The 23,011-nt window shown below is 52.0% G+C and overlaps 1 pseudogene; it reads left to right on the top strand.

Annotated features, from left to right (window-relative positions):
- Positions 1–22,135: 22,135 nt before the first annotated feature.
- LOC144829617 (18S ribosomal RNA) lies at positions 22,136–22,397 on the top strand (annotated as a pseudogene).
- The last annotated feature ends 614 nt before the right edge of the window (positions 22,398–23,011 follow it).

Genomic DNA, 23,011 nt, shown 5'->3' with positions numbered 1-23,011 from the left:
GAATGGTGTGTCTGGTCAGAAAGGTCGTGGTGGTTGTCAGCAAGCTCCTAGAGGTAGAGGACGTGGTGTGATTCCACAGAATGAGCGTTCTCCTTCCCTACAGAATTCTGTGAATTATTTTGACAAGCAGAATGTTCCGAGTGGTCAGTATGCTCAGTATTATGTTGAGGATTACTGTGTTGAAGGTGAGAGTGTTGGTTATAATGATAACTATAATAATACATTTCTTTATTCGGTATTTCAAAATAGAAATCCATAAAAGCGATACTGTACATATTATTATGACAATAAGGAGAAAATCAATAGTACAATATGACTAAAAAGGCATGGTTAAAAAGTATGTGACTTCACGTTTCATTAAAAGCATTAGTCTTTGTTTTACAAGTGTCAATTTACAGGTTTTTTCTATGTCTAAAAATGCATTTCAAAAAATTCACAACGTGATAGCAAGTAATTTCCGAGTCTAAAAACTGAAGGCGCAGCATGGCGGGGCGGCACTGTCCAACACCCCACGATTTTAACAGTGATAATAACCAAAGTTTGCGATGATCATTATCAAATTTGCAGAACTGGACAGTATGTATGGTGGACTGGACAAATTTGTCATCACAGGGACAGAGGCCTAAAGTTGGATCCCATGCGTTCATCGTGGGGAAAGCTACTAACCGGTGGAAAAGGTTTAATCTGAATCTGGTCAGTAGGAGTCGATCAAGAATACCCATTTCAAGCATTAAGTAAGGCTGGATGGTAAGGGTAGTCTGGACCATGATTGCATGATGAACAGAAGCTTTCCCAATTTCGCTGGCAAGCCTTAGGCTATTTAAATGACTCAAGGCCATTTCTTTCAGATCTTTCTTAGATATCTCGCTGATCTTTGCCGGTGTTGAGTAAAAAGGCTCTAGGCCTAGATCAGTGAGAACATTTCTGATGTACGCAAGCCATCTTATTTTTAATGAATGGTCTAGTGCCATTGAGTCAGCTACGAACCCCTTGGTTAACATGTTTTTGTCAGAGGTCCAGATACATCGCCATAATAGCAACGGTTGGATTTTTGCCAGGTCCTCTATGTGTGGTATGCCTAGTTCTGTATGGCACGCGTATGTTGAAGATCGTCTCGGTACTGCAAGGAGAAACCTTAGAAATGTGTTTTCTGCAACCTGTAAAGCAGTAACATCCGCGTTCCCCCAGACGCCGGCCCCATACAGTGCAGTTGTCTGACATTTGACACTGTATATTTTTAGTAGTTCCAGGGGTGACCGTTTGCCCAGTTGTTGTGAAAAGGACATCAGGGCTGCTATAACTCTCTTAAAACAATGTTTCCTGGCCTCAACTGCTGCTTTCCAAGTCAGTTTTTTATCTATCATGATGTCTAGATACGGGTAGGGGGCCGTCACTTCTAGGTTTTGATTTTTAAGCAGTATATCCTTTGGCCGTTTTCTCCCTGTACCTGCCATCATTACAAAGATCTTCTTAATGTGAATGTGGAGGTCAAGGCTACCCATGAAGGCCGAGTACCTGGAAAGTGCCTCCTGTAGTTCACGCGGGGTCCGTGCCAGTACGACGGCATCATCTGCATAGAGCAGAGCGGGAATCGGGTGCAGTTTAGCTGTGAGAGATCCTGGGCACCCCTCAGAAGCTCGACCTCCAAGCTGTTTGTATAGAGGGAGAATAAGAAGGGGGCCAGGACACAGCCTTGCCTGACTCCACGTTCTACTCCAAAAGGTGCCGACAGCTCGCCCTTCGTACCGAAACGGACTCTCGCGGAAGCCTTGGAATATAATTCCCTCAGAAAATCTAAGAGTGGGAAGGCTGCGGACAAGTCCACATACACCATATAGAGTCTGTCTTGCTTTGCGTGAAGATATTTCCCCATAATCAAAGACAAATTCAAGGCCTGTTCTACTGTCCCGAAGCCTTCCCGGAAACCAAATTGCAGATCGGATAGGACACCCCTTTCCTCCGCCCACTGCTGGAGTTGCTCGAGGACGACCCTGCCAGCTACCTTGCCCAACGAGTCCAGTAGTGAGATGGGGTGGTAGCAGGCAGGGTCCTGGGGGTCTCCCTTTTTGAAAATCGGGACCATTACAGACTTAGTCCAGGACTCCAAAAGCCCCTTTTTTGCCGCTGCCGTGCATGCCCTGGTGAGTATAGGGGCCCAAAGGTCTGCATTGTGTTTAAAAAAGTCCACTGGGACACCATCAGGCCCTGGAGCTTTTCCATTTTTAGTTAATTTTAGGGCCAATTGGACCTCGGAAATGTCAAACTCTATAGAGATAGGGTATACCACAGCTGCGCGAATTTCATCATCGCTTTCTGTGTATATATTTCGAAAAAATTTTGAAAAGTGAGATACCCAGACATCCTCTTCTATAGCGACTTCGATTTTTGGAGTATTATCATCTACCAGGAATGGGGATCTTACTACTCTCCAAAAGGCCTCGCTGTTTTTGTCAAGGGCACTTTTGTGTAGTTCGTCCCACAAGGCCTGTTTTAATTCGGCCTTTCTCTGATTCCGCGCAGAGAATTATTCTTTTCTTAGTGTGGCAATTAACTGAGGATCTCTATCATCGTTATTCAGTGCCACTTTTAGTTTGGTGTGAGAAAGTGTGCAATCATGGTTAAACCAACCTTTCTTGTTCGGGGTTCGGGCTTTTGGTTTCGCTGTAAGAAGGGTCTTAATTTTGTCTAGAATGATAGAGAAGTTGCTTAAGACTTCCTCATCGTTCACCGTTAGATCTAGGCATTTTATAATATGGGGGTATACGGATTTAATCAACTTTTCAGTAATTTGGCCAGAGTTTATCTTCCCCCATTTTAAGGTGTACCCATTTAGCTGACCCAGGTGAAGTTTATTCTGACTCAGGGCTTTAGCTATCATTAGAGGAAGGGTTTGTTGATGAGTTAAGTTCAGTTCCAGCTTAAGGGCCGAGTGGTCACTTAGTGTGTTAGGTAGGACCTCAAAATGCTTGGCTCTATTCAACAGTCCAACCGATAATAGAATATAGTCGACCGTTGAATAATATATATAATGATAACTAGGACAGCCATGGACAAAGTAAGGGAGTAGTGTCAGTTCCAGTAGATCAGAGTGGACAGTATGTTGAAGTGACTACATCAGGTGTGGTAGAACCTTTTGTTTTGGATACTGGTGCGACAAACAGTTCTATTATGCATTCTAAACTCCCTGGCGCACCTTTGTCTGGCTTGACCAATGTTTCAGTAGGATTTTCAGGCGCCCCAGTTCGTAATCCGGTTTCTAGTCCCTTGTCCCTTTCCATTGGCCCTTGTGAATTGGAAGCTCTGCTTATTCTAATGACTGGTTGTGGTGAGAATCTGTTGGGTTTGGACTTTCTGAAAAGATTGTATGCAACATTGCATTGTTCTCCTTCGGGAGTACAGCTTACCCTTGGTAAGAAAGTGATTTCTCCAATGTATTTGTCTAAAGATTGTTTGCCACTGGAATTACGTTTACTTCCTGATACGCTTTGGGCTACGGGTCCAAATGATGTTGGCCTTTTGCAGATTCCACCATATGTTGTTACACTCAAGTCGAATGCTAGATTGCCTCGTATCCCACAGTATAAGATCTCGAGTGATGGTGAGAGAGCTCTTTTAGCGATTGTTTATGATCTGGTTGAGAAGGGTGTGGTTGAAGAAACGAGAGGAAATGTGTGCAATAGCCCGGTTTTGCCTGTCCTTAAGCGTACTGATGCTTCCCAGCCACCTGTGTATAGGTTTGTGATCGACCTTCGAGAGGTCAACAAGATTGCTGTGCCACAGTTTCCTGTTATCCCTGATATCACTGCTTTGTTGACGTTGATTCCTGCTTCGGCATCCTGGTTTTCTGTCATTGACCTGAAGAATGCTTTCTTCAGTATTCCTATTGCCGAGGAGAGTAGAGATATTTTTGGATTCTCTTTAGGAGGACGAAGCTTCCGGTTTAAGAGAGCTCCCCAAGGTTATTGTGAAAGTCCCTCCATCTATAGTCAGGCGTTGAAAACTCAGCTTGATGGTTTTGTGTTACCTGTTGGTGCGACTCTTACTCAGTATGTTGACCATCTGTTGATTACTGCTGATGACGAGAAGACTTGTAAAGAGGCTACTCTTTCGCTGCCACAGTATTTGTCTGACCTTCATCATAAAGTGTCACCTTCGAAGTTGCAATATTGCTGCCAAGAAGTAACCTACTTAGGTCATCTCTTGTCGATGGAGTGAAGGCAATTGACCCCAGAACGAATTCAAACGATTGTGCAAATGAGTGTGCCATCCACAAAGAGAGAAGTTCATGCTTTTTTGGGTATTACGTCGTATTGTAGACAATGGATCCCCAATTTTTCATTGTTGCGAAACCTTTGTTAGCATTGACTGTGAAAGATACTCCGTATCCTCTTCCTTGGTCTGACGAATGTCAGAAAAGTTTTTCTGAATTACGTGATGCATTGTGTTCGGCTCCTGTGTTGGGTACTCCAGACTATAGTAAGCCTTTCACGTTGTACGTGCACGAAAGAGAAGGTTGCGCGTTGTCAGTGTTGACACAGTGTTTCGGAGACAAGCAGCAGCCATGTGTGTATTTTTCAGCTACGTTAGATCCAGTTGCTAAAGCGTTTGCGAGTTGCCTGAGAGCTACAGCGGCAGCTGCGGTTTCTATCCGACAGTCTGCTGGTTTGGTATTGGATAATACGTTGATTGTGATGGTTCCGCATGCAGTGGATACCTTATTAAACAGGACTAAGACACAGCACCTTACTAGTGCACGTCTTTCAGGTTACGAGTTGACACTGTTGGCTAGCCATGTTCATATTAAAAGATGTAATGTGTTGAATTCAGCTACGTTGTTGCCGATCTCTACAGAGACGGATGCTCAAGAACAGCATGATTGTTTCCTTCGTACAGAAGAAGAAACAAAGGCTAGAATTGATTTGAAAGATACTCCTCTTACGAATGTTGATGGTACGCTGTGGGTTGATGGTTCATGTTTTAAGCTTCCGAATGGTGAAACGACTGCAGCGTATGCTATCACAACTTTACATACAGTTGTTGAGACAGCACGCATACCACAGAATTCTGCGCAAGCAGCAGAATTGATTGCATTGACTAGAGCTTGTGTGTTGTCAGAAGGAAAGCGAGTGAATGTTTATACTGATAGTCAGTATGCGTTTGGTGTTGCTCACAGTTTTGGGCGTTTGTGGAGAGAACGAGGGTTCCTTACTTCCCATGGTACTAAAATTCAGCATGGGCAGTTAGTGAATGAACTTTTGGAATCTCTCACTCTCCCAAAGCAGATTACAATTGTGAAGTGTAGTGCGCATAAGAAAGTTGTGGACGATGTTGGTCGGGGAATGCGTTTGCGGATGTAGTTGCGAAGGAAACGGCGAAAGACATGATGAGACGTATGTATGTTGCAGGCCCTGCTAATTGGGTTATGGCTGGTGGAATGTGTGAAGACACAATAGAAAGTGTGAAGATGATTCAGGCTGAAGCTGCAGAGAAAGAAGTGAGTGTTTGGAGAGAGACTACGTGTATGTTGGATTCTACAGGTTGTTGGATTGAGTTGTCGGAGCACCAGCGATGGTTGTTACCAGATGCGTATGTGCTCCCAGTGGTTACGATGGCTCATGGAATGGCTCATATTAGTTCGAAGGGAATATGTAAGTTGTTGGCTCCAGTTTGGCAGAATGCTGGAATTCTGAAATGTGCTGAAAATATGGTGAAACATTGCATGATCTGTTTGAAGTATAATCCTGGTAAGGGAACTCCAACTCCAGCTGGTCATTTTGCTCCTCCGACGTATCCGTTTGAGGTGATACAGCTAGACTATATTCATATGGAGAGATGCAACAATCTGAAATACGTTCTTGTGGTTGTTTGCGCCTTTTCTAGATGGGTAGAGGTTTACCCCCTAAAGGATAATACTGCCTTGTCTACAGCCAAGGTTTTGCTGAGAGAGTACTTCCCTAGGTATGGATTGCCGAGAATTGTATGGTCGGACAATGGGAGTGAATTTGTGGGTCAAATCATGAAGAAAGTGTGTTCTGGATTGGGAATAAATCAGAAGTTCCATGCAGCGAATCACCCCCAGTCTGCTGGACTTGTTGAATGTTACAATGGTACCTTGAAGCTGAAATTAGCTAAGGTACAAGCGAGCACTGGTCTTACATGGCCAGATGCCTTGCCGTTGGCTCTTTTGTCAACAAGGACGACTGTGCATTCTCGAGTGGGACTTAGTCCGTATGAAATAGTTTTTGGTCGTCCAGCGAATGTTTGGGGTGTTCCTCGTCCGAAAGAATACAGCAGTATTGAGTACCCTATGTTGGTGGATTACTTACATGACTTGACTGCTAAATTACGTGTTCTCCACCAACAGGTCTATGACAGTTTGCCGACAGCTACTACAGATCCCGAACACTCCATCGAACCTGGTCACTATATCCTCATCAAGAACTTTCAGCGCACCAAGAACTTGAAACCGAGATGGACTGGTCCTTATTTGGTGTTGTTGGTTACTAGAACCGCTGTTAGAGTAGCAGGCAAAAAGAACTGGGTGCATGCCACCCACTGTAAAAAAGTTCCTTTGCCTTTACCGTATGATCAGTGGGTGAGGGATGGTATAGCTGATTCCGAATGCGAGCGAGTCCCTAGATTTGTTCCTTATAGTGATGCTCATTTGACATGGACTCGGTCAGAACGCGAGGATGATGATGTTCTGCAAGCTGCTGTGCCTCCTTATCTGAAGATTGACACCACCAATCTTGAACTTTTGTTTCAAGACCAGACTGTGCCTGATAAAGAACGCTACCATCTAAGACCGCAAAAGCTTGTACATATGGACAAATAAACGTGAAACTGAAATATTTTCTTAGAAAGTGAATTTACACTTTGTCAGATCAAGAAACTTTTTTTTTTGTGTTTTCCTTTTTCGAGTCACCATCCGGACTCCGCTGCAGGGTCACGGTAGGAAGTTCTTAAGGGGTCAACCGCGCAGTGACACAAGGTCCGTGGTCCAGGGTCGTTAGTACAATCTTGGCGCACACTTAAGTGAAGAAGGTAACGACCATAAGCAGCACGTTAGAGGAAGGAGTTTTTTTATTCTGACCAGAGTGTTAGGAAAGTGGATTCTAAAGTCCGAATATGTATATTGGTTCGTAGCAAATGTTTTTTAATAATGTGTTTTCTAATGCTTTTGAATATTGCGTTAGCTTGTGTGGGTTTGATTTTCTATGCCACACAACAGCCGCTTACATCCACCTCTCAACCTATTCTTTCTTTTTCTACTGTTTCTCCACATGAGTTTCATACGTTGCCTGAACATTAACAGACACGAAGATCAGAATTTGTGAACAATTTGTTTATACAAATGTTGCATCAGCATCAGCTAGTCATAAATACTACGAATTGTTGGGTGTGTGGTCTGATGCCACATACGACAGATAAGGGAATGCCATATTTAGTTTTGCCTTTTTCACCTAATGGGTCAGTTTGGGCACTCCAATCGATGTTTATCTATGCGAATGAAGCCTCTCCAGTGCGTTCTGTTAAGGATAACGTGAGTAAGAATGCTTTGATACGGGGAATAGTCGATATGATTAGAGATATTGACGCGTATAATGCTATTCCCAAAGATGAGGTGCGAGCATATGTCGGTTGGAATAAGACGACATATAGTGTTAGTCTGACGGAGAAAGAGAGACAGAAAAGGTCTCCTCCTATTTGGATTGTACCCCACCATGGTCATCTTTGCTTACAAGGTAATGGTCAGAACCCGAGAGCTCAGCTTGGTAAGAGTGTGTGTTCACACATACGTTTATACATCCCAGAAATCTCCTCCGTTCATGCCAGCCAAAGGCACGTATTTGTTTGTTATGACAGAGCATATACATGGTTGCCGTCTGATTTTTCGGGCACATGTTATGTAGCATTTTTGCTTCCTCCTACATACACAGCTGCTTTTGACTACTATAAGACAAGATTTGGTAGAGGTATTATCGATCCTGCCCTTTTGGGGTCCTACGGCTAATAGTAGGAATATTCGTCAGCTTACAAGAGTGGTTGAGGCCACTATAAATGAGACTGCAGGTGACCTTAGTAATATTACTGCTGAGCTTCAAGCGGATCGCCTCATGACATTACAGAACCACTTTGTTTTAGATATTATACTTGCAGATAGAGGTGGAGTATGCAAATTGACCGGATCTAGTTGCTGCGTTTTCATACCAGATAATGCCCGACGGTGTACCAAGCTATCCAGAAGTTGCATAAGTCTGCTGAGTCAATACATGTGGACGAAGGTAACTGGTCGTTGATAGGATGGTTTTGGGAATTGCTGTCCAAATGGGGATGGAAGGTTCTGATGTTTTTTGGTATGGCTTTAGCGATCCTTTTCTTGTGTTGCTTATGCATCCAGTGTGGTCCCGCCATTTGTGGCCTTTGTGCTACGATCTGTGTGAGAAGACCCATTTCGAGAAAAGCGAGAGAATAAGATGATGTTGCAGCAACACCTTGATGATCTGATCAGAATAGATATAGACCTGGATTCAGATTGATATGAGTTTGGGTTATTGCCTACGTAATGGCAAAAGGAGGGACTGAGGTTCCGTGGTTTTTGGAACTGGACTCCATTTTGTTTTGCGTTGTTCGAGACACCATTTTGTGTTGCCCTCACGTAGGCCGTGGAAGTAAACGAACGAACGAAGTTGCATGGGCCTCGTTGTTCATGTACATATTAACGTGGGCCTTTTCGACTTGCGAGTGAACTACAAGATGCTGACCCCTTCACCTGAAACTGACCCTTCTACGAAACAATTTTTGTTAACTGTAAGCTGATAGTAAAATGGGAATCCAATCATTGTTCAGGATATTGTTAGTCTTTACTTTCTTGCACATATCTTATCCTACTCTACATCTGAATTGCTCTTTTCTGTATGTCTTTTCATTATATGGGTAGTGCTTTCAATTATGGGTTTGTCCGGCTTTTGGTAATCGAATTTGGGACAGTCCTAATAATTAACTTGTGGGGTTGGTGCAATGTAAAGTGAGCTTTTTGGAATGCAATAATGTATAGAAATGTGTTTCTATTGGTCAGAATTTGCCGCAATGGGTGTGCATTTGTAATGGGTTGAAACTGTGCATAAAAGAAGATGTCTTGCTCTATGAAAATTGAGCAGGTTCCTGAGTTGTACACCGTGTTGTATTGCTTGGTTCACTGTTACTAGCTACAGCTAATAAATTTGATCTCTGACGCCACCTAGAAGTATTCCGTGTCTCTGTTTGCCAGGACAGGGGAATCCTAAGACTTCGGGCGTGTCCCTGACGCCGCTGGGTTCTAAGAAAACCCGGTTCTTCAGCAGAAGGGAGACATCTTCTAATCAGCTTTTATGCAGTCTGTCTCAAGCTTTCTAGGACAACAATGGTACTTCTCTTCAGGTTCTAATCCCTGGGATGGAATGCTCATACACTCTAGAGCGATAAAAAGTAGTAGAATCAGCCTCCGTCCCGGTCACTTTACTGCCAGCTAGTCACATCACATCGTGCTCCAGCCATTAGCAACTCCTCAGGTGCTGATTTGTTTTCGGGTCTATTACCATCTCAGTCTGCTGGCATTAGGAACATGTAAAACAGATCCTCTTCATTTGTGTTCTCACTCACTTTTTCTTTCAGTGATCTTAGGGAATAGAAACTGAAAAGGTGGAGCACAAGCCATAACTCTGTCCATACGGTGAATAATTTTGTATTCAAATTTCTCCTGGGCATCTCTCATACTTTGGACTTATCACTATAATTACTTATATTTATAAAGCTCAAACTATAACCTCGAACATTACCCTGGCGCTGGCTATTGCATAAAGAGGAAAAGTGGCCTACCGTAGATCTAGCAAGCATATAAACAGTTTTAAGAGTCTTGCTAAAAGTCAAAAGAAAAGTAAGGGAATGGAGAGAAGATAGTACACTGCTCCAAAACTGGATGGCTGGAACAGAGAAAGCCTGCCCTCCTCCAGCTCGGGTCTTTTTAAACTTGGATAGACCAGCAAATTATGTTGACCGAGAGTGGAAGTTTTTAAGAATAATAACACTTACATTTGTACTGTAAGAACTGCTGGCAAGTGTGGGGAAATGTACTCTAGGCAAAACAAAGAGATTTAAAATTTTCTTTGGCAGTGGAATTCAGTGAAGAGTGTCCAGTGCGGAAGATGCAGAGGCTTGCCGAGGCAGGGAAAGGGATAGCTTGGCCTCAGCAGTTCTCACGCAATACAGGCTTTTCAGTAGGTAATCTGGAGTTCCTAAAACAATTAAAATAGTCTAATCTGATTAGGATCGCATACTCGCACAACAAGAGGACAAAATTGGTGAGGAAGAGGAGGTAGACTCTTATGTATAATCTGCATTAAAGAGCGCGGGAATTCGAGAGCTTGTTGACATGATCATTGAGGGAGAGGCTCCTATCCACCAGGGGCCATTTGCAGAGAGTGCCGAGCGGTTGCACTGACTGTTTGCACCTCCTTTGCACGCCCACGGGGCACTTTGGTATTACAGAAGGGGATGCTGATGCCTGTTTTGGCTCTTTCTTTCATATCGATAGTGCTGACACACATAAAGCGCCAGCGCTATCTGTGGAGGCGTTCCTTCATTTGCATGGAGGCGTGCCCCATGCAAATGAGGGAATCCCTTTGCCTGTAATACCGCCGGGGCAAAGAGGCAAATAAGCTGTTAGTGCGCCTCCTGAGAGAAGCCCTCCTCAGGGGGTAAAGGGTGCCCTAAGGACCTGTAATACCAAGAAGGAGCACAGAGGGAAAAGCGGGTACCTAAGGGATAGCCCTCTGCTCAATTAAATTCAATACAAAAAATCCCTATACCCTGGACGTTAGTTAGCATCCATCTAGTAGACATGAGAACGCAATTTGCCTGGAAAATGTACTATTTAAATTCCAGAGCGACACCCCTTCTTAATTTATAGTTAGGTGTGTGTTCTCTAATGCCTCACTGTCTACAACAAAACACTGTTTGTAACTGCAAGCAGGAGTTTCTGGGCAGAGTTCAACTCGACATATCCAGCGATGTCTGCCCTACTGGGACAGTCCATCCACCCACACTTGAACGATAAATAATAAAAATTGTGTGGTGGAAAGGAAGGCACCTCACGGGCGAACAACCCTCGGGGAACTTGGCCCTTTCTCATGATCGGTTGCCATTCCTTTTCCGAAAAGAAATACGTGTCCAAAACAAATTGTGCAAACAGATAGGTGCTGAACAAGAAGCTAAATGGATAGCTCCCTGCTGTGACAAACACAAAGAAGTGAGAGTAAAATCAACAGACACACCAATTGTACAACTTTATTACTAACTCTAGTGTGTGCTGGTGAATTAAAAAGGCTGGTAGTTTACTGTCGCATACCGCTACCTGTAACCGACATGTTTCACTGCACAATAGATTTTATGGCAGATTCATCAGGGTTCACCACTCGGTCACTGCACCAGTGTTGGACATCTTTATATAGGGAACGTCAACCAGCCATGTCCACTCGTACCAGCTGATCAGGAAAATATCACCCCACTGTAGTTTGTAGTATCAACCATACAGCTATGGAACCAGGACCTTAAATCATCCCATCATCAGGGAGGACAGAAACCTCCTGCTGAGCAGAAGGGCAAAAGCTCGCTTGATCTCGATTTTCAGTATGAATACATTCCGTGAAAGCGGGGCCTCACGATACTTCTGACTTTTGGGTTTTCAAGCAGGTGTCAGAAAAGTTACCAGAGGGATAACTGGCTTGTGGCGGCCAAGAGTTCATAGCGACGTCGCTTTTTGATCCTTCGATGTTGGCTCTTACTATCATTGTGAAGCAGAAATCACCAAGCGTCGGATTGGTCACCCACTAATAGGGAACGTGAGCTGGGTTTAGACCGTCGTGAGACAGGTTAGTTTTACCCTACTGATAATGTGTTGTTGCAATAGTAATCCTGCTCAGTACGAGAGGAACCGCAGGTTCAGACATTTGGTGTATGTGCTTGGCTGAGGAGCCAATGGGGCGATGCTACCATCAGTGTGATTATGACTAAACGCCTCTAAGTCAGAATCCCCCCGAAACCATATTGATACCGCAGTGCCGTGGAGCCTCGTTTGGCCTGCGATAGCCGGCCTCTCTTGGGGAGCCGGTGCGTAGAGCCGCTCGCTTGGGGACCGGAGTGTGGATGGAAGGGGGCCGCCTCCATCGCCCTTAGTGCACCGCATGTTCGTGGGACACCCGGTGCTAAATCATTCATAGACGACCTGATTCTGGGTCAGGGTTTCGTAAGTAGCAGAGCAGCTACCTCGCTGCGATCTATTGAAAGTCATCCTCTGAGCCAAGCTTTTGTCTCTCCGTGCGTGTGTGCCCACGGACGCCTCCCTCCACCACACCCAGGGGTGAATCCCTCTGCCGCCGGGCCGGCGGGAGGGACGCGGAGGGGGTAACACGGGTCCGTAGGAGGCTGCCTCCACCACGTGCCATTCGGCACGGGGTCCTCCCCCTCCTGTCCCTGCCCCACCGGGGTGCGGGGATGGGGGCCACCATCCTTTGCAGGTCAGCAGGGTGACCAGATGGCCCGCTGCTCCCAGGCAGGGAGGTGAGCAGCAGCCACCCGGGGAAGGAAGCTCCAGAGTGTCTGCCTTGGTGCGCCTGGCCACCCTCGCCAGACTGCAAGGGCGACTGGGTACGTCAGCCTCCCAGGCCATCTGGGCGCTGGGTCGTCCCGGGCCATCTGGTCGCCTGGCTGCAGGTCCAGATGGCCCTTCGGGCAGGGTGACCAGATGGCCCTGCGGGCTGTGTGACCAGATGGATTTCACAAGAGAGGTTACCCCACTGTCGCCAGGGAACAGGGCACGAAGGACAAAAAGTCAAAGGGAAATCCCTGGGGTGTATCAATACGTTACTGGTGTCAATGCTCGCACGGTTGCACTATAGTCCCCAGTTAACAGGTTACTGTAGGTCACCGTCAGAAGAACAGAGAATTTTATAATGATTCCCACAACGAAAAGTACTTGTTAACAATCTAGATTTTTTATTAAAAATAAAACAACAATTTACAATAAAAATGTACACATTTAAAATTTCAAAGGAACCTTTCCCTGAAAAGTAAAAATTAATCAACAAGATGTCATTGAATGATAAAAAACTGTAAAGCATATAAGTATATTCACATTACATTGCATATCATGAGCACACACATTGGTTATTATAGACAACACATATAAGAAAAAGAAAAGAAAAAAGACCCCTTAAAACGGTGGCACTTTGATGTTTCTACCACAATTGATTCCTGGATCCACTAACAGAAAATGGCCTGTATATTATAACACACATGTGACAATAATATATGTGCATCCAGTGCGTTTGGGCTAAAGGTGGATTCTCTCATATAGAAATGCGTCGACGCGTTTCGGTGCTTTGCACTTGGTAATGTGGCACCTTCCTCAGGACTTCTTGATAGGGGTTTTCCGTACAAGAAAGACTTCACTTTCCCTAAATATAGGCGAAAGGATAGAACACCGTTCCTTTATCGGTGGGTCCTGGGCGCCAGTTAGGTCGTTCCAGGGCAGTCGCTGTAGGATCACAGGCTGTGTTTGGCCTCTGTGTGATCTTTCAGGCTTCTATTGGTGATATTCTTTTATCCTCAAATTTGGTCTTGTCTTTTTCTTTATTTTTTTTCCGTTTTAAAAACTCTTTTATCTTCAATGATTTTAAAACTCGCTTTGAACGGGCATATATAGGGGGCCTCGCTGAAACTGGATATGTTCTTTGTGCGTGTGGGGCCTCGTTTCTGCCTCGTTCAAACTGCACTCCCCAGATGGCCCTGCGGGCTGGGTGACCAGATGACCCTGCGGGCTGGCGACCGGGCTAACTACAACTTTTGTCCCTCCCCAGAGTTCTTAATAGTCGAGAAAAATGGGCTCCCCTAGCAGGCAGTCGGGGAGTGGACGTGGCCTGGGCTTAATTTAATTTAATTTAATTTAATTGCGGGTTTATATAGCGCTAGGAATCGACTCCCGGAGGAGTATCTCCACGCTTCGACCGCTGGGGAACCCGTCCTGGCTCACCCTGAGAGATGGTCCCTGATGGGTATCTCTAAGGTGCGACCAAGCATCCCCTGCGGTCTGGGGGGCCATTGTGAAGATGAGGCAAGCTGATGCCCAGAGTTGCCAAGTGTGGTTTCTGACTAGAGTAGGCACCGAGGCGAGAATTATCGAGTCCGCTGACCCTGGCCCACGACCCTGCCGCGTCGGGAATCGAACCCTGGTCCCGGGCCGTTCTCTGCTTACGGGTCTGCCGCCTCTAACCAGTGAGCCACACTTCTCCATAGGCGACCAGATGGCCGGACTTCCCTGGAAGTCCCGATGAGGTGCCATTCGCCTCCTGGATCCCAGCGAGGGCTCCAGGAGGTCTGGCACATTCGCGCCTGGAGTCCTCTGAGCCTTGCGGTGCGCACTTGTTCCCAGAAAGAGGGGTAGCCTTCCTCCGGATTACTAGGGACAAGGTACTCTAGGACCCCTCTCGGCCTAGCGGTCGCATGGCAGGAAGCCCTGGATGGGGTCTGGGAGGGCCTGGGGAGGCGTCCCCTGTGCCTCTGGGCTCCCGTCTGGGGCCAGGGGCCCGGCTGGGCCCCGGGTTGGGTGTCACGGCTCCGGGCCCCGTCCCCCGGCCTGCCGTACTGCCGAAGCTCGGGACGGGTTCCGTTGTGCCCAGGGAGCCTCCCCTTGCTTGGCTGGGTTTAGTAGCTCCGTCCAGGGGCCCCTGAGGGGCCCCAGGGAGGGTGGCCTCCCCACCAGGGCTCCGTCCTGGGTCCTGCCGCAGAAGCAGGGTGTCTGGGACAGGTTCCAGAGGGCCCGGGGTAGGCTTCCCCTGCGCCTCTGGGCCTGGGTGCCCCGGCTGGGTCCAGGGGCCCGCCGGGCCCCAGACCGGGTGCTCTGGCCTAGGGCCCTGTCCCCCCGGCCTGCCGCACTGCCAAAGGTCCGGGACGGGGGTTCCGTGGTGCCCGGGGAGCCTCTCCTTTTTCGATGCTTCCCCATATAATTTTCATGCACATGGGATTGTGGTCGCTATCCTGCGATTGTTTGACCTCTATGTCCCCTAGGTTTCCCCATAGGCGGGTATCGAGCAATATGTAATCAATACGCGAGAGGCCACTAAGTCTGTTAAAGGTCATAGCCCCATTTGGGTCAGAGATTGTCCTACCATTCAATGCTCGTAGGTTATATTCTAATGTTAGGGCATTAATTTGGATCGCCCTAGGTGACCATTTCCTGATTGGCGCTAGGGGTGGGCAGAAAACTACGTTCTGACAGCGTAGGTGATGTAGCCAGCCACACCTGCTCCCCATGCCCGGTCCCAGCTACCGAACCCTAGCTAGGCCGGGGAGAGCCTCGCCGGGCTCCGGTGGAGCGCCGTCCCCAGCGCCCGGACCTCTGATGGCTTGCAGGACGAGGGCTCACGCACCACAGGCCCGGGCAGACGGAACTCAAGCCCCGGGCCCGGTCCCACCTTCCGAACCCTAGCCAGGCCACGGAGAGCCTCCCTGGGCCCCGGTGGAGCCCCGTCCCCAGCGCCCGGGCCCTCTGATAGCTTGCAGGACGGGGGGCTCACGCACCCCGGGCCGGCCGGACGGAGCTCAAGTCCCGGGCCCGGTCCCAGCTATTGAACCCTAGCCAGGCCGGGGAGAGCCTCCCAGGGCCCCGGTGGAGCCCCGTCACCAGCGCCCGGAACCTCTGATGGCTTGCAGGACGAGGGGCTCATGCACCCCGGTGCCGTCCGGATGGAGCTCAAGCCCCGGGCCCGGTCCCAGCTACCGAACCCTAGCCAGGCCGGGGAGAGCCTCCCCGGGCCCCGGTGGAGCCCCGTCCCCAGCGCCCGGACCCTCTGATGCCTTGCAGGAAGGGGGCTCACGCACCACAGGCCCGAGCGGATGGAACTCAAGCCCCGGGCCCGGTCCCACCTTCCGAACCCTAGCCAGGCCGGGGAGAGCCTCCCCGGGCCCCGATGGAGCCCCGTCCCCAGCGCCCGGACCCTCTGATGGCTTGCAGGATGGGGGGCTCATGCACCCCGGGGATGGATGGACAGAGCTCAAGCCCTGGGCCCGGTCCCATCTTCCAAACCCTAGCCAGGTCGGTGAGAGCCTCCCTGGAAGCCCTGTCTCCAGCGCACAGACCCTTGGCTGGACCCAAGGAGCCGAGAGGGGTCCTAGAGTACCTTGTCCCTAGTATTCCGGAGGAAGGCTACCCCTCTTTCTGGGAACAAGTGCGCACCGCAAGGCTCAGAGGACTCCAGGAGCGAATGTGCCTGACCTCCTGGAGCCCTCGCTGGGATCCGGGAGGCGAATGGCACCTCATCGGGACTTCCAGGGAAGTCCGGCCATCTGGTTGCCTCATAGGAAAGCATTGCAGGCGACCAGATGGCCGAGGCGATCTGGGCGACCAGATGGCCGGGCACGAAAGGGAAGCCGCCTGGACTCTCCGGACCCCGTCCCGGGCACCATCCTGGGCACCCTGCCATACGGCTGGACCCAGGACAGAGCTCCGGGTAGGGAGGGCCCTCAGGGGCGACCAGATGGCAGGACTTCCCTGGAAGTCCCGATGAGGTGCCATTCGCCTCCCGGATCCCAGCCAGGGCTCCAGGAGGTGGGGCACATTTGTGCTTAGGGTCCCTTGAGGCTCGCGGTGCGCACTTGTTCCCAGAAAGAGGGGTAGCCTTCCTCCGGATTACTAGGCACAAGGTACTCTGGGACCCCACTCGTCCTAGCGGTCCTCAGCCAGCAGCTGGATGGGCCAGGATGCCCCCCAGCCCTGGGTCTGTCCCTGGGTCTGCCGCGTGGAAGTATAGGGTCCGGGAGGGCCCGGGCCTGGGGTCCCCGTCCCAATCGGCCTGCCTCACTGCCCGGGATGGCAGGGGTTCCGTTGTGCCCGGGGAGCCTGGCTGGGTTCAGGAGCTCAGTCTGGGGCTCCGTCCTGGGTCCTGCTGCGTGGCAGGGTGCCGTGACGGGGTCCGGAGGGCCCGGGGAGGCTTCTCCTAGACCTCGGGGGCCTGGGAACCCCGGCGGGGTCCAGGGGCCCGCTGGGCCCCAGGTGGGGTGCTCCGGCCCAGGGCCCTGTCCCCCGGCCTAGGGCCCTGTCCCCCGGCCTGCCGCACTGCCATAGGCACGGGGCAGGGTTTTGTGGTGCCCGTGGAGCCTCCCCGTACGTGGCTGCGTTCAGGAGCTCCGTCCGGGGCCCCTGAGGGCCCCTGGGAGGGTGGCCTTCCCAGCCGGGCTCCGTTCTGGGTCCTGCCGCGTGGCAGGGTGCCTGGGACAGGGTCCGGAGGGCCCGGGGTAGGCTTCCCCTGCACCTCCAGGCCTGGGAGCCCTGGCTGTGTCAAGGGGCCCTGCCGGGCCCCAGGTTGCATGCTTGCGCCCAGGGCGCTGTCCCCCCGGCCTGCCGCACTGCCAAAGGCCCGGGACGGGGGTTCCGTGGTGGCCGGGGAGCCTCCCCTTGCTCGGCTGGCTTCAGGAGCCCCGTCCGGAGACCCTGAGGGCCCCGGGGAGGGTGGCCTCCCCACCCGGGGCTCCGTCCTGGGTCCTGCCGCGCGGCAGTGTGCCCGGGACGTGGTCAGGAGGGTCAAGGCTGCTTCCCTTTTGTGCCCGGCCATCTGGTCGCCCAGATACCCTCGGCCATCTGGTTGCCCAGATCCCATCGGCCATCTGGTCGTCCGCAATGCTTTCCTATAGGGCGACCAGATGGCCGGACTTCCCTGGAAGTCCCAATGAGGTGCCATTCGCCTCCCGGATCCCAGCGAGGGCTCCAGGAGGTCGGGTACTTTCGCGCCTTGGGTCCCCTGAGCCTCGCGGTGCGCACTTGTTCCCAGAAAGAGGGGTGGCCTTCCTCCGGATTACTAGGGACAAGGTACTCTGGGACCCCTCACGGCCTAGCAGTCCTCAGCCGGCAGCTGGCTGGGCCAGGATGCCGCCCCAGCCCCGGGTCCGTCCCTGGGCCTGCCGCATGGCAGGAAGCCCTGGATGGGGTCCGGGAGGGCCCGGGGAGGCGTCCCCTGCGCCTTCACGCTCCCGGCTGGGGCCAGGGGCCTGTCCGGGCCCCGGGTCAGGTGCTCCAGCTCTTGGCCCCGTCCCCCGGCCTGCCGCACTGCCAAAGGCCCAGGACGAGGTTATGTGGTGCCCGGTGAGCCTCCCTTTGCTCAGCTGGGTTTAGAAGCTCTGTTCTGGGCCCCTGAGGGGCCCCGGGGAGGGCGGCCTCCCCACCCGGGACACCGTCCTGGGTCCTGCCACGTGGCAGGGTGCCTGGGACAGGGTCTGGAGGGCCCGGGGTAGGCTTCCAGGCCTGGGAGCCCCGGCTGGATCCAGGGGCCCTGCCGGGCCCCGGGTCGGGTGCTCGGGGTCAGGGCCCTGTCCCCCCGGCCTGCCGCACTGCCAAAGGCCCGGGACGGGGGTTCCGTGGTGCCTGGGGAGCCTCTCCTTGGTCGGCTGGCTTCAGGAGCCCCGTCCAGGTCCCCTGAGGGCCCCAGGGAGGGTGGCCTCCCCAACCGGGGCTCCGTCCTGGGTCCAGCCATGTGGCAGGGTGCCCGGGACGGTGCCCGGGCCCGGGTCCGGAGGGTCCAGGCAGCTTCCCTTTCGTGGCCGGCCATCTGGTCGCCCAGATCGCCTCGGCCATCTGGTCGCCCGCAATTGATTGATTGATTGTGGGTTTCTAAAGTGCTAGAATTGACTCCCGAAGGAGTATTTCTGCGCTCTAGACCGCTGGGGAACCCGTCCTGGCTTTCCCTGTGAGATGGTCCCTACTGGGTTTCTCCAAGGTGAAATCAGGCATCCCCCGCGTATGTGGGGGGCCGTTGTGGAGATGAGGCAAGCTAATGCCCAGAGTTGCCGGGTGTGATCCCTAGTTAGAGTAGGCACCGAGGCGAGAATTATCGAGTCCGTTGACCCTGGTCCAAGACCCTGCCGCGTCGGGAATTGAACCCTGGTCCTGGGCCGTCCTCCACTCCCGGGTCTGCCGCCTCTAACCAGTGAGCCACACCACTCCTCCGCAATGCTTTCCTATGGGGCGACCAGATTGCCGGACTTCCCTGGAAGTCCCGATGAGGTGCCATTTGCCTCCGGGATCCCAGCCAGGGCTCCAGGAGGTCGGGCACATTCGTGCCTAGGGTCCCCTGAGCCTCGCAGTGCGCACTTGTTGCCATAAAGAGGGGTAGCCTTCCTCCGGATTACTATGGACAAGGTACTCTGGGACCCCTCTCGGCGTAGAGGTCCTCAGCCGGCAGCTGGACGGGACAGGATGCCGCCCCAGCCACGGGTCCGTCCCTGGGTCTGTCGCGTGGTAGGATGCCCTGGATAGGGTCCGGGAGGGCCCTGGCCTGGGGTCCCCGTCCCCCCCGGCCTGCTGCACTGCCTGGGACGGCGGAGATTCCGTTGTGCCCGGGGAGCCTGGCTGGGTTCAGGAGTTCCGTCTGGGGCTCCGTCCTGGGTCCTGCTGCGTGGCAGGGTGCCGTGACAGGGTCCGGAGGGCCCGGGGAGGCTTCTCCTGTGCCTTGGTGCCTGGGAACCCTGGTGGGGTCCAGGGGCCCTGCTGGGCCCCGGGTGGAGTGCTCCGGCCCAGGGCCCTGTCCCCCGGCCTAGGGCCCTGTCCCCTGGCCTGCCGAACTACCAAAGGCCCGGGACGGGGTTCTGTGGTGCCCGGGGAGCCTCCCCGCGCTTGGCTGGGTTCAGGAGCTCCGTCCGGGGCCCCTGAGGGCCCCTGGGAGGGAGGCCTCCCCAGCCGGGGTCCGTCCTAGGTCCTGCCATGTAGCAGGGTGCCTAGGAAGGGGTCCGGAGGGCCTGGGGTAGGCTTCCCCTGCGCCTCCGGACCTGGGAGCCCCGGCTGGGTCCAGGGGCCCTGCCGGGCCCCGGGTTGCATGCTCGGTCCCAGGGCCCTGTCCCCCCGGCCTGCCACACTGCCAAAGGCCCAGGAAGGGGGTTCCGTGCAGCCCGGGGAGCCTCCCCTTGCTTGGCTGGCTTCAGGAGCCCCGTCCGGGGCCCCTGAGGGCCCCGGGGAGGGTGGCCTCCCCACCCTGGGCTACGTCCTGGGTCCTGCCGCGCGGCAGGGTGCCCGGGACGGGGTCCGGAGGGTCCAGGTGGCTTCCCTTTTGTGCCCGGCCATCTGGTCGCCCAGATCCCCTCGGCCATCTGGTTGCCCGGATCCCATCGGCCATCTGGTCGACCGCAATGCATTCCTATGGGGCGACCAGATGGCCGGACTTCCCTGGAAGTCCAGATGAGGTGCCATTCGCCTCCCGGATCCCAGCGAGAACTCCAGGAGGTCAGGTACTTTCGCGCCTTGGGTCCCTTGAGGCTCGCGGTGCGCACTTGTTTCCAGAAAGAGGGGTTGCCTTCCTCCGGATTACTAGGGACAAGGTACTCTGGGACCCCTCACGGCCTAGCAGTCCTCAGCCGGCAGCTGGCTGGACCAGGATGCCGCCCCAGCCCCGGGTCCGTCCCTGGGCCTGCCTCGAGGCTGGAAGCCCTGGATGGGGTCCGGAGGGCCAGGGGAGGCGTCCCCTGTGCCTCCGGGCTCCTGGCTGGGGCCAGGGGCCTGCCGGGCCCTGGGTCGGGTGCCCCAGCTCTGGGCCCCGTCCCCCGGCCTGTCGCACTGCCAAAGGCCCGGGACGGGGTTCCTTGGTGCCCTGGGAGCCTCCCCTTGCTCGGCTGGGTTTAGAAGCTCCGTCCAGGGCCCTTGAGGGGCCCCGGGGAATGCGGCCTCCCCACCCGGGGCTCCATCCTGGGTCCTGCCGCATGGCAGGGTGCCTGCGACGGGGTATGGAGGGCCCGGGGTAGTTTTCCCCAGCGAATCCAGGCCTGGGAGCCCCGGCTGGATCTAGGGGGCCCGCCGGGCCCCTGGTCGGGTTCTCGGGGTCAGGGCCCTGTCCCCCCAGCCTGCCGCACTGCCAAAGTCCCGGGACGGGAGTTCCGTGGTGCCCGGAGAGCCTCTCCTTGCTCGGATGACTTCAGGAGCCCCATCCGGGGCCCCTGAGGGCCCGTGGAGGGTAGCCTCCCCACCCGGGGCTCCGTCCTGGGTCCAGCTGTGTTGCAGGGTGCCCGGGACGGGGTCCGGAGGGTCCAGGCGGCTTCCCTTTCCCTTTCCCTTTCCCTTGTTAGAAAGGTCAGATCTGATGCTTTCATTTGATCTGTCTACCTTTGATATTATCTGAAGTTTTTTTTCCAGCTTCCAGCCAAGGGAAAAACCTCTGATCGTACCCGATTTTGAGCACCTTGGGCTGGGTGGAAGAAGTGACTTTGCCCCCTTAAACACAAAAACTTCAAAAAGTCACCCCTGGAGGCCAGAAAAGGGTCTTAGACACTCTTGGTATGTCATCTGAGGTATACTATGGGGTCCTTGGGTCCAGAACTAGAAATGTGATGTGACTCTGTGCTGTATGGCTCATAATGGGAAAAAATTTGTTTGATACCAAACACCTCGAAATGTCACAAATAGGATTCTGACATGTGCCTGGAGGCTGGAGAGCCACTCTTGCTATATTACCTGAGATATATAATGGGGTCCTTGTGGCTACAGGGACCTGAAAACAGTCATGAGGGTTGATCCTGAAAATTAGCAAAACTCGCTAATAGTGAGCACTTCTAGCGAGTTTTGCTAATTTTTCAAATAGCTCAGGCTGGATATCAGAGACACTGTTTGAGTGTACAATACATAAATACACTCTATGTAAAGGTCAGATCTGATGCTTTCATGTGATCTATATACCTTTGATATTATCTGAAGTTTTTTTTTCAGCTTCCAGCCAAGAGAAAGACATGATATTGTACCCGATTTTGAGCACCTTGGGCTGGGTGGAAGAAGTGACTTTGCCCCCTTAGACCCAGAAACTTCAAAAAGTCACCCCTGGAGGCCAGAAATGGCCCATAGACACTCCTGCCATGAAATCTGAGGTATACTAGGGGGGCCTGGGGTCAATACCTAGAAATATGACGTGACTCTGAGGACCCCAAACACCTCGAAATGTTACAAATATGAGTCAATGGTGTGCCTAGGGGCTAGTAATGGACCCTAGCCACTCCTGCTATGTCACCTGAGATATACTATCAGGTCCTGGAGTCCACTGGAACCCGCAAACAGTCATGAGTGTTGATCAGACCAAGACCAATCCGGGCTCGCCCGGCCGCTTTGGTGACTCTAGATAACCTTGGGCCAATCACACGTCCCCGTGACGGCGACGATACATTCGGATGTCTGCCCTATCAACTTTCGATGGTACTTTCTGTGCCTACCATGGTGACCACGGGTAACGGGGAATCAGGGTTCGATTCCGGAGAGGGAGCCTGAGAAACGGCTTCCACTTTCAAGGAAGGCAGCAGGCGCGCAAATTACCCACTCCCGACTCAGGGAGGTAGTGACGAAAAATAACACTACAGGACTCTTTCGAGGCCCTGTAATTGGAATGAGTACACTTTAAATCCTTTAACGAGGATCCACGGCTTTGAGAGACACAGGTGCAAGTGTCAAAATGGTGACAAAAGATTTTGTGGCCCCTGAAGAAATCATACATGGTGAGATTTACCAAGTGATCAATGCAAGCAATTTCAGATAGAGACATAATTTAAACAGCACATTGTTCCTAGTCTTGTGCTACTTACCTAAGTGAAATATCATGTATGTGTCATATTGGAAAGTAGTCAAAATGTGAAGTTGAATGTATGATGTTTTTAAATTACGTCACATGTTCGAAAAAAAATGCCTTACATTTTGTTCCATAATTCTTAAACCATACAATCTAGATCCATAATTCAAAGTGCAGCATAATGCTAACATTATGCAACAGTCATGTTTTCATTTTCATGCCTGTGCCATGCTTAGAAGTGGTGAGAATCTTTCAGTGATTAAATACATGTTTTTAAAAATTGGCCTCCAGTTTTTGCAAAATGTGTCACGTTTATTGTGTCATCAGTCAAGATCCATACTAGATAGAGCTTGATTTCCAACTGTAACACATTCTATAGCATGGCCTACTAC

This window comes from Lissotriton helveticus, chromosome 4_1 (genome assembly GCF_964261635.1).
Source record: "Lissotriton helveticus chromosome 4_1, aLisHel1.1, whole genome shotgun sequence".
Classification (NCBI taxonomy): domain Eukaryota; kingdom Metazoa; phylum Chordata; class Amphibia; order Caudata; family Salamandridae; genus Lissotriton; species Lissotriton helveticus.
This window is presented reverse-complemented; position numbering and strand designations above follow the sequence as displayed.